This window comes from Nycticebus coucang, chromosome 10 (genome assembly GCF_027406575.1).
Source record: "Nycticebus coucang isolate mNycCou1 chromosome 10, mNycCou1.pri, whole genome shotgun sequence".
Lineage (NCBI taxonomy): Eukaryota > Metazoa > Chordata > Mammalia > Primates > Lorisidae > Nycticebus > Nycticebus coucang.
The window spans coordinates 86,908,303-86,922,579 of NC_069789.1; the positions used below are offsets into that span (position 1 = coordinate 86,908,303).

The window sequence follows — 14,277 nt, forward strand, 5'->3', positions numbered from 1 at the left end:
GGGGGTTGAAAATACTTGTCCTGGCTCCACCATGTCTTAGCAGTGTGACCTTGAGGAAGTCACTTGGCTTCCTCTGAACCTCAGTTTTTGCATACTACATCTCATAAATGTCTTATGGGAGATTGAATGATATATTGTGCATAAAGCTCCAGGTAGAAGGAGATCTCCATTCCCAAATCCTCAGGGCAGCGTCTAAGGCCTTACTATCATCTACCCCCAGTCCATCTTCCTTAAACCCTCCTACACTCTATACACTGGCCTTAATCTCCAAGAGTTTTTCATTTTGTTTAGTTTCTTATTTATTTATTTTTGAGACACAGTCTCACTATGTTACCCTGGGTAGAGTGCGGTGGTGTCACAGCTCACAGCAATCTCAACTCTTAGGCTCAAGCGATTCTCTTGCCTTAGCCTCCCTTGTAGCTGGAACTACAGGCACCTGCCACAATGCCTGGCTATTTTTTTTTGTTTGTTTGTTTGTTTGTTTAGCAAGCTGGGGCTGGGTTCCAACCCACCAGACCTGGTGCATATGGCCAGTGTCCTAACTACTGAGCTATAAGCGCCAAGCCAATCTCCAAGAGTTTTAGAGGAACCAATTATATGTAGGTAGACAATTGTAGGCTCAAAGTGTCATTAAAGATTGGGACATGTCTAATGAGAAAGCTCATCTCTAGAGATTGGTCTTTGGGTCATCAGAGCCGTAAGGCTCTGCCAAGTCTAGTGCTGAAAGCCAATAGCTTTGTTTCCTAGCTTGGTAAACACATCTGTCCAGGTAAGGTCCTCATTCTGTACACTTCCAAGCAGTTTCTTGAGTCCACTGCTAGGCCTCCTCTTCCCTAAAAACTCTAACTTCTTGAAGAGCGGAACCTTCTACTCCCTGCTAAGCCCTACTTCTCAGCTCACCTACTTCTGGGACCCCTCTTGTTCAAATGCAGATTGGATTTCTGGGAAGAAGGTCTCATCTAACCTTCCTTTGAAAGAAAACTTTTCTTTCTCTTTCCTTTACCATTCTTGGCATTTTTGGCTGGAGTGCTGGGTTTTCTCTTTGGTCTTTCAACTCAGAGCCATATGGCTCCTCCTAAATAAACAGAAAGGGATACCTTGATCCTCAGTTGTAACAGTTGGTTATACCACTCATTTTAATGTCCACTCTCAGCAGCCCAGGTAAGGTCCTTACTCTCACCACTGCTCAGGCACAGTCAGTGGAGATGAAGTCCCAGTTTGGTACCTGGCATCTGGCAAAAACAGCCAAGGGGCAGAATCTCAGGCCCGTGTCAGGGAAGGACATCCCAAAATGACTCTGAGAAGGCCCCTACATACTCCATAGCAAAGTCCCAGCATCACTCCTTTTCCTCACTCACCTTAACCTTGGGGGCACTGCACAAGCTCCCTGCCCTGGGTCATCAGAGCCTTATGTCTGCAATCCCATAGCCAACACTGGCACAGGCCTTGTCATTTCCTAGTGTCCCAGCTGTTTGGACCCGAGAGAGATGAAGAGCAACTGAGATGAGAAGGAAGAACCCCTAAGAACCTTTTAAAGTCAGCTTTTTCCTCCATTTTTGCTTCTGACAGCTCCCGGGGTACACAGTTTTCCTAAATGTCTTCTGTGAGTAGCACAAAGTCTTTTTTTTTTTTTTTAATTATTAAATCATGGCTGTGTACATTAATGCGATCATGGGACACCAAAGTAGCACAAAGTCTTTGTGGAGAAATCACATGCACCCCTTGAAGCACACAGCTTTAACTACAGGACCTGTCATTTTCCCTTGTCCAGATAAGGCCCTGTGGCCTTCACTCCACCTGCCCTGGGGTCTCTCTCCCGAGGGCCTCCCACCCCCTTTCCAAGACGGCGCCTGTGTGAGACAGCAGTCGCTGTTTTCCCTTAAGCTGGGCTTGCCCAGAGTTGTCTCCGGTTCTGGGAACACTGGCGCGTCTGTGAAAGAAACTGGGGCTGAGGAGGGCGGCGGTGTCCTGAAGGAGGCGTGTTCTGCGACGGCGGGGGCAAAAACAAGCCACGGCTGGGCGGAGGAGGGGCAACTGGCGGGAAGACGAACAGCGAGGGCGCGTCTGGGGCGTGTGCGCCTACGTCCAAGGGCACCCGTGGGCTGTTGGCTACGGTGGAAAGCTTGGACCGAGCCCAGAGAGTGGGAAAGACGGCGAGCCTGATTCAGGAAGTCGTGCCTCTGACATCAGGGGCAGGACAGAGTTGGAGCGAAACCTCAAGTATGCCAGGCGGCGGCCGGCGGGAGCGCAGGGGACCCAGAGGGCGCTGAGCGCGTCGGGAGCGGCAGGTACGCGCCGGGCAGGGGCGGGCGCGGAGCGGCACCCACTGACCCTTCCGCCGGCCACCGGCCGCCACTCCACGGCCAGCCGGTGCCACACGCCTGCAGGAAGCCCTCCCGCGGACTGAAAGGTGAGTTTCAAGACTTTCTGGTTTTGCTGTTTTTTTTTTTTTTTTTTTTTTTTTTAATACATTTTAAGCTGCCCTGGGTTTGGAAAGGGACGTCCCACTCCTTTCTTTGGAAGGATGGGACCAGCCCCAGAGGTAAGTGAGATTAAAAAATTGTTTCTAAATAGCCTCCTGCCCCTTTGCAACTTGTGTTCTAGTCTCCCTCCTTGCTGATTCTCAGCAGTCTTCCATCTGCTTCTGGGCTGAGTCCACATGGGTTTGGGTGGAGCGCACTTACTCCAGTTGACAACAGCTGCCGGTAGGGACAGATGGATGTTCTGTTTACCACTGAGAAAGTGAAGTCCTGAGACCCTCCAGATAGCATCACCGGACTTGATGTATCTAAATCCTTCTAGGTAAAGCCAAACGTTTTATGGGGCTAAAGAACTGACCAAAAGGAAAATGTGGCCTGGAACCAGGGGCGGAGTGGGAACCTGTCTACTATTCTCAGAGTCTGGGGAGTCTGCTGTGACACAAAGTGCTTCCTAAAGTCTTTGACTCTCTACATGGTCCCACTCCCAGCTCCCATCCCACCCATGAAGGTAGAAGGGGAGACATAACAAAACCTGTTTTCTCAGCATTCTGAAGAGCGTTACCGGAATATGTTACGTAAAAATAGAGTTAAGTATGCTATAGATGTTGGCTGGCATGAACACCAGCCCTACGTAACTGAAAAAGAAACTGAAGCAGAGATAAGCAGTTGCCCTAATTTAACAGAGAATGCTGGCATGTGGCAGCTAGCATGTGGTGCTGCTACCTTGCCAGGCTGCTCCCTTGATCCTGAGGAAGAGAAGGAAAAGTGCACAGGGGTATCTCAGAATTCTGCACCTTCCTTCCAAAGGTGCATTTCATTCACCCGGCTCTAGTTCATAAGAACCTGAAGCTAATTTTAAGGAACATTCATTCTGAAGGCCTGTTGGGTAACCGGAGAGTCTTGCATTACAAAGAGCAGGATTTAAAGATATCATTGATGTGTCTTATTCCTAACTCTTTGACAAATGGTTTGCAAGTTCTGCCTAAAGAATTCTCCAAGAGTGTCACCAGCCTCTAAGCTGAGTTGGTTCTACCGACCACTTAGTCTGATGTGCCTGCCTTCCCCCCAGAGCTGGGCTGGGCAGGCAGCTGTATAGGAAAATCTAATCAAGTCCTTTTTTGTCTGAAATTCTGCTTCTCCATCCCACCCCATATACAATTTTAAGAAAGAGATACCTCCCTACATTGTCAGTGTTTTGTCTATGGAATGAAAAGAGGATGACTTCTGCCCCTTTTCCCTCAAGAGTAGACACAAGAGAACAATGAACACTCAACCAGCAAAGTTATTGATCTCATCAAAGAGGGAGGTACATTCAACATTTGCGGTGCCTACCTTGTGCAGGGCAGTGTGCCAGGGCCTTACAATCCAAAGATTATGAGATGATTTCTCCTTTTGAGGAACCCTGATCTAGGCTGGATAATTCCTTGCCCAGGAATTACCTGTGAAGTCCCCACTGCAGAAGTGATGGGTGAGCAGATTCTTAAAAATGACTGTAAGTTCCCAGGGAAAGGGTATTGGGAACAAAGGGAAGGGCATATGCAAAGTCAATGGCAGGTGGGGAAATGCCATGGTTATTACGCTGCTGTACTTTGAAAGGTGAAATCTCACCTTGTAGCAGAGGGAAGCAATTTTTGTTTTTTAAGCTGGGGAAGGATCTGATCAGATTTGTGTTTGGAGAGAAAATTTATGGCCAGATGGAGGCATAGTTAACAAAGATCTCAACTTAGACAATGGCAGTGGGAACTGAGGAAAGGGAATGGATTTTAGGAAGTGGAATCAAAAGGACCTGGTGACCAAGTAAATGCTGTAGGGGGAAGAATGAGTGGAACAGAGAGTGATCATGAGATGCTCAGCAGGGTGGAGACGGAAGGTACCTTGTAGAGTCATATAAACTAAGAGAAGAAGTGGGCTTAGGAAGCAGATTGTGGGAGAAGGCAACAATTAACACTTTGGACATATTTCAGTTGGATATGCCCAGGAAATGCCCAGGTGGGGACATATGGTAGGCAGTGGGATATATAGATCTAAGCTCAGGGAAGGGTGGAGCCTGCTACAATTTAACCGTCCCAGATGTTGTACATAAAAGCGGTGTTAAAGGCAACTAACGAGGCCTATGATAGCACTATCAGTGAAACCACACTGGTACTGAAGAGCCTTAAATTGTCAGTAGTGGCCTGTATAGATATCATTTCACATCATATGGTGACTTCCCAAGGTGTCCTGCAGGGTAGTTCTAAAATGGTGGCGAGAATTCTCAGTTAGTGGCATACAGGTAGTACAGATGCATCTAACTAAACAAGACAGTCCTCAGGAATGACTCCCCCATGTGAAAAATGAATATTTAGTTCAGTGATAAGATCCACCAAGACCTTTTTAGAACTCGTATCTATGTGAAAAAGTCCTGCCTTCACAAAATCAAGAAAGATGACCTGAGCAAACTAATTCCAGACCTTTACAGAGCAGTTCTTTGGGTATGACTGCCCAAGCCCAGATCAGGATCGCATGCAACCTGCATGGAAGAAAAACAACCTTGAACTTGGAGCTAGACCAGGTGTTCTCAACCTGTGGGTCGCGACCCCTTTGTAACAATGAAAATACATTGCGGCATTAGGAAGGTTGAGAACCACTGAGCTAGACAGATACATGTTCATTTGCTGGGTTGACCACTTATTAGCTGACATTGAACAAGTCTTCAAATCTCTCAGCTTCATTTCCCTTATATTTAAAATGAGGATAATTATTAATCACCAGGGCAATAGTTAGAATCAGAATCAAATTGAAAAAGAAAGTACATTTACTGTGCTACGTAAATTGTAAGACTCTATAAAAATGTGAGGAATTTTATTATTATTTCTAATCTTGCTTGAAGCTACCAAAAGCAGATGGATTGCATAGGTGTAAGAACTGGGCAACGTCTTAGCCCTAGACTTGCAGCCTTTTAATTGTATGTAATATTTTAAGGCAGTAATTATAAAAATCTCCTTCCATCATCTCAGTGATAATATCTCTTCCGGCCTCTTCCTTTTCCATACCTTAGCTATGCAGGTTGTTCACTGTGCAAGGACTCCAGGGAGCTCGTGGGGCTGAAAGCAGCTGTATTACACTTGCTAGGCCATGATCCCACCCCACTTGCACTTGAGTCTACCTGGGAAGGATGCTTTTTTCTAATCCTCACCAAAGCACTGCTTAAACCAAGAATGGCCCTGAATGTGAGCATCCGTTTGGCTTGGATATATGTTTGTGGTTTTCTCCTGTCCCGAGCACGGAATCCTGACATAGCCCAACCCAGTGAAGCTTGAATTTTATCCCAACATCAAAATTTCAAGTGAACACAGTTCTAACAGGGGCTGGCTACTGATGAAGAAAAGGAAGTAACCACAGATTCAGAGACTTCAAATAGAAAAACGCTTTAGAGACGAGGCAACCCCACCTCCTCACTTCTCAGATGAGCAAACTGAGGTTCAGGGAGGGGAAGTGCGTGCCCAGGTCACAGAGCTGGAGGGACCAGAATCTAAGCTCGGCCTCTCTCTGTCCAGGAGTACCCATTACTATCTGGGTCACTGTCACCTGGACCTTCTGTAGCCCAGACACTTCCAGGCACACAAATGCTGGTTAAGAGCTAAAATGAAAATTTTGCACTTGGAGGCTGAATCTTTCCCCTGACCTCCAGAGCAGGAGGTCTTAAAGAGATGCAGGTAGTTCTCAATCCTTAAAGCCACTTCCATATCACCCTCCATCTCTTCTGTTTCCTCAACTTCAAGCCTTAAGCTTTTCTTAGAAATTCCCGAAGACTGCTCAAGAAGGGAACTATATTGGGTGCCTTAATTTTAACAAAAACCCTTTTAGCCTCAAAGTTGTCAGGAAGAGTGTTTTGCCTCAGAGGTGAGAATGTGCTGGAGATCAGATGAGACGTCAAGTATCCACATGTGACCACTGGAGAAAGACCCCATGGGAGTAACAGGAGCTTATGGTGCACACTCGTCATGGGCACAATTAGAGAGATAAAGACAGTGTCATGATAGACCTTTTCCCTCCCCAAACAGCAAAGGAAAATCTACTGTAAGTTCTTTGAAGGGCAGTCCCAAGGGTTGGAGCCCAGATCAAGTTTCTGGCTTTTCACCCACATCGGTCGGAGCCATCTGAACAGATCATCTGGGAACATGAGTGGACATTTAGTGGAAATCAGAAAAGGGTAGCTAAGTTCCAAAATGAGCCTCACACAAACACAAGATTCCTTTCTCGGGGCACCTCCCAAGGGACCATGGAGTATCCAAACCCAATCCCCGCCCCTGGGAAGAGACATGCTCCCACGATTGTAAAGCAAACTGCTCAATGAAGTTTGATGCTAAGAAATGAAATAAAACCTACCCAGGGGTGTATTTCTTGGTCAAAATTTAAAAGATGATTGTGCTTGTAACCCACTGCAGACTTGCCCTTGTTTTTTACTGTCTATAACGTCCTCCTGATAGAATATTTTTCAGTTGAGTTTTATTCTTCTCAAATACCCTAATTTCAAGCTGGATAGGAATCGGGAAAGCCCATTAGCACTTTTTTTTTTGTTTGTTTTGTTTTTCAAGCAAGTCATAAAACAAAATTGGCATAAAAGAGGGAAAAAGTACACAGTAATATATCAATAAGGATAGTTTCGTGTTAATACATGTTGTATGTTTAGACTCCAAGTTGTTCTGAGAGGGAAAAGAATTGTAGGCCAGAGGTTCAGAGATGGGTGTCGAGGCTGGGGCTGGGAGCAGGGAAAGGAGCAGTAGAAACTGGGAAGTCCCATGAGCTTTAGTGTTATGGGAATAGAATTGCACCGTGGACATGCTGTGTGTTAGCCTGTATGACACATGACAGTGGCCACCGCACATAAGAAAAAAGAAAGTTGCTCTCTGGGTCAGGAGCCTTACTTATTCCTTCCTCAACCCAAGTGAGATACTGAGCCTGTATCTTCTGCTATGGTTTCAACTCTTAGATTCTTATGCAGCTTCACCAGTTGGACAAAGCAAAGTGCAGACTTTCAAACACCCCTCTGCATGTGTCATTAGATACCCAAAGCTCTGGCTTTACAGCCTGCGAACTCTAGTCATCCAATTATACATACTGTCCTGAAGCCACCCAGGCACCAACACTGGGGTCAAATTCACCTTCCCAGTGATGAGAACCCAGAGTAAACCAATGTCCATCCAGCATTTGTGATGAATTTTCAGTGTGCATGCTGGGCTCTCAGTAACCCTTTATCAAATTAAGGAGCTAAGAATTTGAGGCCTACAAAGGGGACAGCCATTCCTGCCGCCACCCACCAGGTCGCTTTATGAACACATCACAATATATGTTGGTTATTCAGCGTTATCTAAGGAGAAATATCAAAGCCAAAAGAGCATACATCACTCTTAAGGCCAACCCTGCAGACTTAGCCAATCTATCAGGCCTCTTACTTATAAATGACTGAGGACTGCATCCGCCTTTCCCTCTCTCCAACTTCCACTCCTGATTTGAAACTTCCCTCCTGCCCAAGGCCCATAATCTGCTGTGTAGCAGTCGCAAGCACAGCAGGGTGGTGGCCTAGATAAAAGCCTCCAGGCTCGTTATGGGGGAGACCCACACTATCCCATAATGAAACCTCCACTGAGAAAGGGGCGCATACTTACACACCCCACCAGATGCAACTTGCTCAGAGCTCTCAGAGTTTCCAAATTAGGAACTCAGATCCTGCCCTCCAAGACATTTGGACCAAAGCCTTCACTGGTTTAGGAAAAAAGCAATGTCCTGCCAGGTACCTGGGAACACTTGCTGATTTCTAATGACTAAGCTCTTCCCAGTTTTGCATGAGGACATTACTGACCCCTCTGAGGATACAGCTGGGTTTTTAGCTGTTTTTAACAGATGGATGGCTCAGCTCTCCAAAGCTGGCCATGGAAAGAATACTTCATTTCCAGACAAAGGCACTATAGTCCCCACACTGTCTGGGACAAGGACAGAGAGACACAATCACAGAGCATGTGCCACAAGAGGAAGAAGTCAGATGCCCCTTACTGACATTTTCCAGGAATAGGACTTTGGTGGTTCATAAAATATTATTTTTTCAAGGTAGGGCCTGAGGGTAAGGGAAAAAATACTTAAACCACTGGGTGTATGGTCATCCAATGGTTGGTGTCAGAGTGAATGAATAAGTACACCATAATAAGACTATTGACAACATTCTAAACAATTAATTATGAGAACTATACCATTTTTCCACATGCCATCCATTAGTTTTTGAGAAATTTTGCATTCCCTCCTCCTGCATTATTTCACTAAGGTGGAATTCACATTACATAAAATTTATTGTTTTAATGGGAATAGTTTAGTGGCACTTAGTACATTTATAATGCGCAACCACCACATCTTTCTAGTTTCAAAACATTCTCATCACCCTGACATAAAACCTTGTACCTATTAAGCAGTTTCTCCTTATTACTCCTTCCTTCCAGGCCCTGGCAACTACCAATCTGCATTCTGCCTCGATAGATTAACTTATTCTAGATATTTTGGACCCATGGAATCATACAATAAGTGACCTATCGTGACTGGGTTTTTTTCCCTTAGCATAATGTTTTTAAGGGTCATGTACATTGTAGCTTGTATTGATATGTCATTCTTTTTATGGGTGAGTAATATTCCATTGCATGTATATACCACAATTTGTTTATCCATTCATTCATTGATGAACATTTCAGTTATTTTCACCTTGTGGCTATTGTGAAGAGTATTGCTGTGATCAAAGATTTGCTTGAGTACCTATTTTCAGTTCTTTGGGGCATATACTTAGGAAAGGAATTGCTAGATCATGTGGTAATTCTATGTTTACTTTTTTAAGGAACTGCCCAAACTACTTTCCTTTCCCCCACATTTTCAGCAACATATTTATAAATTTATTCTCCTTTCTTAAAGATGATATCCATATTAAGTGGCCTATTTTTCCACGTGTGATCTCTTATTTGACACCTTCGATTTTATGCTATAATAGGAGATATTAAATCCTGTTTCTCATTGTTCTAGAGATACAAAATTATCTGGATGCTTGAGATAGAAAATGTTTGAGGTAAACCCTTCTTGGTGTAACTGAGTAGGAAGCCATAGCTAACATCAGCAACATTTAGGGGCTGTGCCAGGCATAGCATTAAGCCCTTTATCTGTTTCTTCTTATTTAATTCTCTTGACAACTCAACAAAATAGGTACTACTACTGGTTGAAAATCCCTTATCCAAAATGCTTGGGTCCAGAAGTGTTTTGAAGTTTAGATTTGGGACTTTTTTTTTTTTTTTTTTTTGCAGTTTATGGCTGGGACTGGGTTTGAACCCGCCACCTCTGGCATATGGGGCCGGCACCCTACTCCTTTGAGCCACAGGCGCTGCTCTAGATTTGGGACTTTTTTTATTGTTAGTAGATTTGACTTATAATGGACCGGTTTGTTCAGTCACCACAATTCAAAATCCAATGAGCATTTGTTTTGAGTGTCATATTGGTACTCAAAAAGTTTCAGATTTGGGAGTATTTCAGATTTCAGATTAGGGCTACTCAACCTGCATTATCCCTATTATACACATGAGCATACTGAGGTCTTTACCAAGAGTTAAATGCTCTTCCTCTGGCTCCAACAAGAGAAATCTTCTGTTCTGTTTCTCAGAAGCTGCAGACTATTGTGGCAGAAGATAGGTAAAGAGGCCGTTATAACACAGGGTAATACCTGCTACAATAGGTATCATAACTGGGGCCCAGAGGTACAGCACTTGGCCCGGCCCTAGGCAACAGACTTCCCAGAGCGTATGAAACCTAAGACTATTACTTCCCTGTCAGTGCTTTGGGACCCTGGGTAAGGTCAGACCCTCCCAGGCACTCTTTGGTGGCACCATCCATCTTGGCCTTGCCCCACCTCCATACCCAGCACCTAGCTGCTGCTGGTTAAACATAGGGTCATAAACACAGGCGCGTGTAGTGGGAACTCTCAGCCCAGTGACAGTATTTTGGGACTCCAGTGCCTGCAACCTGTATTTCAACTCACAGGCTTTCTCAGAACAAGTGTGGCAGGGATTAGGGAAGAAGACAAGAAAAGGCCTATGAGGGCTATGGTTGTCCTGTCTCTCCCTCCGCAGGCACTGTGTACCTGAGCAGACAAGGGAGGAGGGGCAGGAAGGGTAGGGAGAGGGACAGGAGGTCTTCAGGTGGGGCGAGGTCTGCCTGGGCCAAGGGCAGGAGACTCGGTCACATTGCATGGAATCCAAAAAAGAAATGAACTGGTAAATCTCTCTCCAAAACCTGAAGTTCTCCATTTCCTCTTAAGGTTTGTTACTGCTTCAAAGATTCCTAGCTTGTGGCTATATACTCCCTGAGGCAACTGACCTCCACTGGCAGGTCCAAGAAGCAGTAGCTTCATAGGAAGGTCCAGGGGTATCTATCCTGTGGCCCACAGGCCATATGCTGATTTTGTGAAGACTTTTTTTGCTTATCTGTGGAATTAGATATCACGAAAAGTATGCACAGACCTTTGTGTGTATGTGTGTGTGTGCTAATTAGCATTTATTAGTGTTTGTGTATTTTTTTTTTTTGAAACAGAGTTTTACTTTGTCACTCTCAGTAGAGTGCTGTGGCATTATAGCTCACAACATCCTCAAACTCTTGGGCTCAAGCAATTCTCTTACCTAAGTCTCCTGAGTAGCTGGGACTACAGGAGCCTGCCACAATGCCTGTCTATTTTTAAAGATAGGGTCTCGTTCTGGCTCAAGCTGGTCTTGAACCTGTGAGCTCAGGCAATCCACGTGCCTCAGCCTCCCGGAGTACTGGGATTATAGGCATGTGCCCAGCCCCCTTTGTGTATTTAATGTGTGGCCCAAGACAACTCTTACTCTTCCAGTGAAAAAAGAGACAAAAAACATTGGATACCCTGGGACTCTAGTCTCTCCCCACTGATTGTAATTTGCACTCCTCTCCCTCAAGGGTTGTCAGTGGGATCTAGCTGTATCACTTACCTTTGGTCAGTCCTCTTCAGCTCCTCTTTGCAAAAGAATTGTGAAAACTCCTAGGATGCCTGGCAGCCTTGAGATGGCAGAAGCTGCCCTGACATGACTCTGCTGCATTTTTTTCCATGCCTAACACTCTGCTAGAGGCTGTGGGGAATTTTTAAAACACAAAACAAAAAGCAGGCACAGATTCCATCCTCAGAGACCTACCACCCAGGAACCTACATGCACACACCTGACTGCAAGCCCTGCCTCTCTCATTTAGAGCTGTGAGAAACAGCCTCTTCCCTGGGATCCGTCTGTCCTGGGATCTCTACCTGCCAGTTCAGCCATCTCTTCACCCAGTGCCCATGTCCGGACAGTGCCATTCTGGAATCCTTGCTTCACGTCTGCCTGGCTGGCTCCTCAGAGGTCTGGTCAGCTCACTTGAGCCGTAAGCTGCTGTTTGGGGGCTGTAACCCCAGCTATGTAAGCTCATCCCATTGCAAGGCCTTCCTGTTCTGCCCAGGCCCCATTTTTTGGTTCCCTCACCCTGCTGGAGGCCTCCCATGCTATCCCACCCCATCGTCTGGCCCTGGAGAAGCCTAAATGAAAAACTTATATAGGTATGAGAATGTGGGGTGCCAGAGATGAATGTGGGCACCTTAGCACTGTGGGGTAACAGCCCTCCCAGAGACGATCTTCATGGCACCTAGTGGGTGAAGCTGACATTCACTGAACTTCCATTCTGTCCCAGGCACTGCTTCCCCACAATATACAGATTATCTAACTCATCTGATTCCGACAATGCTCGAATGGAGGGCCTGTTCTTATCCCACTGTTATAGTTGGGGAAACAGACACAGAGAAGAAAAGGGACTTCCAAAATTCAAACAGCTAGTGAGTTGCGGGCCAGGCGTCTACCCAGGCTGGTCCATCTGGAAGAGCAGGCAGAAGGAGAAGTGTGGAAGTCGTGCAGACTGTGGGCTGCAGTCAAATACATCCACTTGCTGGTTGTAGCTGCCTCGTGGGCTTGGGGTGTGCAGACTGATCACAGATGGACCTAGGTCCACCCCTCTTGGGGCAAAGCCTCTGTTGGTTTCTACAGACCTTGTGCTAAATGCCAGCAGTGTCGGATGGGAGCAGACTGAGTGTACGTGTGTAGGGGCTGGCAGGGGACCCCTTTGAACTTGGGCTAAGTGGAACCAGCTTTCATCACCCCTTGTGGCACCAGACTTAAAATCAAGATTATCACCAAATATGAGGATATATCATACAAAGGAGATGAAGTATGATTGGGGGTGCACAGATATTGGGGGAGACAGAAAACTTTCTTCTAGTTTCCTTAACACAGTAATCTGCCTTCATGGTCAATCATAAAAACCATCTGTTGAAGTTCCCTGGGCCCAGTCTGTCTTCTGTCACCCCACGTTATAACAGGTTATGAGATGTGGAGGGAGAGAAAATATCCCTGTAGCAGCCCTCCTCCTGGGATCACCAACCTTGAGGAATCCCTGCCTGCCCTGAGGCTGCTTCCTGGAATGCCCCCAACACACACAAGAGCGGGCCAAGGCAGGCCTGTGGGGAGGGTATCTTTGCATGAGCTTTTTGAGTATTGCCACCTAAGTCTGGGAGGTTGGAGCCTACAGAGCTGGGCCAGAGCCTGGGCCACCTTGTTTGGATTCTTTTCCTGAGCCAGCTGTGCTTTTTGTGCAGCCTGGAATCCCCTTTCTTTCCTATCTCTACTGCCTTATAATGTCCTATCCACCCTGCAGATGTCAATTCAAATCGCTCGCTCCTCAAAGCCTTCCCTAGATTCTACATGGGGATTAATAGGTCCTTGGTCTTTGAACCTTGTCTTTGAATTTCCCTTGAGACACTTAACTCATCATTTCTCCTGTACCTCTCCTGTACTCACCCAGTTCCCCCACAAAAAATAAATTCCTTGACTTTATTCCTAACGTTCAAGTTTGAATCCCTTAGCCAGACAGCTGGTAAGTCCTTCTATATTCATTAGGCAACATTATCTAAAACAGAGAGAGGTTCTTTGTGTACTTAGTAGGTATTCAACAAATATGAATGGAATTAAATTATCTGTATTATCTGCTACTGTACTACAGAGAATGGCAGTTCATGGCTTCCTTAGCCTCAGTGGTGTCAACAAACCAGAGTCATTGAAGGAAGAAAAAAAGCCAACAAAGGAAGTATCTCCCTCTGGGGGAAAAAAACAAAGAGGTCTTTTCAAGTAATAACAGGGAGGTAGCGAGGCGTTGAGTACTACGCAGACATGTAAGCTACTCACTTAACAGCCTGAAATTTCCAAATGAAATGCTATCTAGAACACCAAAAAGGAGCATAGCCAATCGGAACTGTCCAATAACCTGGGGGTAAGCTCAATTCCAACCAAGGATCCAACATGGTACCCCGTGAGAACAAGGCTTGATGTCCATTTGAAGCCAGCGATCTTTGGAACTCTAGTCTCAGTGGTTCTCATGCCTGTTTCTTGGTACTGCCGGCCTCCTTAGAGAGTTAAAGGTAGCCAGTCACCAGCAGAGGTCTCCAGAATGTGCCTACTTTGGGAATGCCCAAGAATATTCCAGCATGCTGCCCAGGCTGAAAGAGTTCTCTAAACCCAGAATATTGAAATTCCAGTTGGCAGATTATTTTCTTCCTATTTTCTTACAAATGACCGCAATGTTCTATTGGAACCTGGAAACTAGCGTGGTAGAGTGGAAGGAGCCCTTAATAGAGGTAGAAGACTTGCACATCATCATGGTTCCTTAGCTATGAGAGCTTACATGAGTCACTTAATTTCAGGGAGCC

General features: G+C 45.7%; 1 protein-coding gene across 7 annotated transcripts in view; it reads left to right on the forward strand.

The window, feature by feature from the left end:
* The first annotated feature begins 1,997 nt into the window (after nt 1–1,997).
* Nucleotides 1,998–14,277, forward strand: part of KIAA0040 (KIAA0040 ortholog) — a 44,763-nt gene continuing 32,483 nt past the window's right edge. For 6 of the 7 annotated variants that reach the window (XM_053607895.1, XM_053607897.1, XM_053607898.1 and 3 more), the window contains exon 1: nt 1,998–2,410. The gene's annotated coding sequence lies outside the window, so the exon portion shown is untranslated. The remainder of the gene's footprint in view (nt 2,411–14,277) is intronic. The other variant, XM_053607893.1, reaches the window with a different exon arrangement.